Genomic DNA, 2,355 nt, shown 5'->3' on the forward strand with positions numbered 1-2,355 from the left:
CAGGAAAGGACTCTGTCCATGAATCCTCTGACAGCTCTGCTCTTTGACCATTTTTTTTTTATTAAAACATTTATCTTATACTCTTATCACCCCAGAATTGTACTACTTTTGGCCAAAAGCCATTGTAATACTCAGAGAAGAATAGATATGATGTCAGCTTTAAAATAAATCAGGAGGATTAAAATAGACCAAATGAGAGTGAGCTCCTAAGAGTAGGTCATATTTTAAGATTGTATTCACAAAAGGAGTCATCCGATTTATGCATCTCTAATCATTTTATCTGCAGCATTTAAACCAGTTTTCACTTGGATTTCTGATATTATCATTGCAAAATAAAAGATGCTAGAGTTTACACCTGCATCCATCCTGTATAGAATTCACTTTTTTTTCTAATGTTCTACAGGTAAATAAAGAACACTCTCTAAAACTTCTTAAATGATTATAGATTCGTAGGGACAGAAAAAAAAGTAAATCTGAAAGGCACTTCCAGGGAGGCAGAATTGTCGGGGTGACAGCATCTATCTGTAAAGCCAGGCGGTGGATTCATAGAAGTTTGCCTGAGGGTAAGATGAAGTGAGGAGAGGTAAGATAAATTGAAGATTGATACAAATTTGTAAGTTTGTGTTCCAACTAGGCAGCCTGTGGGACTCTGTATTTTTAAAATGTGTATATCTTTTTAAATCAATTGTTTTCATAGCTTCATTAGGGTATAACTGACATACATCAAATGTACATATTTAAGTTTGACATATGTACATACTTGTGAAGTCATCATCACGGTGAAGATAGTGAATGTATCCATTACCCCCAAATTTCCTCATTCTCCAGTAACTCCTCTTTTCCATTTCTCCCCACACTCCACTCCCGGGACATACATTGCTCTGCTTTCTGTCACAATAATGACTTATATGATTTATATAAATAGAACCATACGGCATATACTCTTTTTGTCTGGCTTCTTTTATTCAGCACAATTCTTTTGAAATTCATCCATGCTACAGCGTATATCGATGACTTATTTTTATCGCTGTGTAGTATTCCATTTTATATACGTACTACATTTTGTTTATTCATTCCCTTGTTGATGGGTATTTAGATTGCTTCCGGTTTGGAGCTATTAAAAATAGAGTTACTATTAACATTTGTGTCTACGGCCATGTCACCCCGAACAAGCCCGATCCCGTCTGATCTCGGAAGCTAAGCAGGGTCGGGCCTGGTTAGTACTTGGATGGGAGATCACCTAGGAAGATCAGGTGCTGGAGGTGTAAAAAATAAAAAAAAATATAAGGGATTGTAAGATGACAGGGTCCTTGCAATCTGTGAGGTCAACCAAGGGTTGCTTCATTTAAAAAAATTTTTAAAAATAAAAATAAAACAAAATAAAAACATTCGTTACATATGAAAGCATAGTGGACAAATGCTTTCATCATTTGGGTAAAGACCTACGAGCAGTATGCCTGGATCATATGGTACATGCATGTTCAACTTTAAAAGAAACTGCCAAAATTTTTTCCAAAGTGGTTGTACCATTTTATTTTTCCAAAAGCAGTACGAGTGTCCCTATTGTTCTACATCCTTGCCAATGCCTGTTACAGTTGGTCTTTGAATGCTGGCCAAGCTGCAGACTGAGTATTTGCATTTCGTTAAGGTTCTAATTTGCATTTCATTAATGACTAACGATGTTTAGCATTTTTTTCTGTGCTTATCTGCCATCAATATATCTTCTTTGGTGAAGTGTCTGTTCAAATCGTTTGACACTTTTATTCATTAGGTTGTTTGACTTATCGTTGAATTGTAAGAATACTTTATACATTCTATGTGCAATTCCATTCTTAGATATATGATTTGCAACTATTTTCTCCAAATATGTGGTTTGTCTTTTCCTTCTTTTAACAGTGTCTTTCAAAGAGTAAAAATTTTGAATTTTTATGAAGTCCAATTTATCCAATTTTTCTTTTATGGATCATACTTTATGTATACCCTATCAAAGAAATCTTTGCTTAACCCAACATCTCAACAATTTTCTCCTATATTTATTTTTTTTCTAGAAGTTTTAAAGCTTCAGGTTCTACAGCTAAGCTTAGGATCCATTATGACTTTTTTTGTTGTATGGTGCAAAGTATGTCTCAAAGTTCTTTGTGTCGGGGGGACAGGTATCCAATCATTCCAACACCGTTTGTTGTTGAAAAGATCATACGTTTCTCCCGAAATTGCTTTGTACCTTTGTCTAAAAGCAATTGACCATACATATATGGGTCTATTTCTGGACTCTGTCCTGTTCCATTTGTCTATTCTTGTACCAATACCACACTGCCTTGATTACTATGGTTTCATAATACCTCTTGAAATCAACTA

General features: G+C 34.9%; 1 pseudogene; it reads left to right on the forward strand.

Moving 5' to 3' along the window:
* The first annotated feature begins 1,146 nt into the window (after nt 1–1,146).
* On the forward strand, nt 1,147–1,265 carry LOC111735374 (annotated as a pseudogene).
* Nucleotides 1,266–2,355: the final 1,090 nt, after the last annotated feature.

Source organism: Pteropus vampyrus, unplaced genomic scaffold (genome assembly GCF_000151845.1).
Source record: "Pteropus vampyrus isolate Shadow unplaced genomic scaffold, Pvam_2.0 Scaffold24861, whole genome shotgun sequence".
NCBI lineage: Eukaryota > Metazoa > Chordata > Mammalia > Chiroptera > Pteropodidae > Pteropus > Pteropus vampyrus.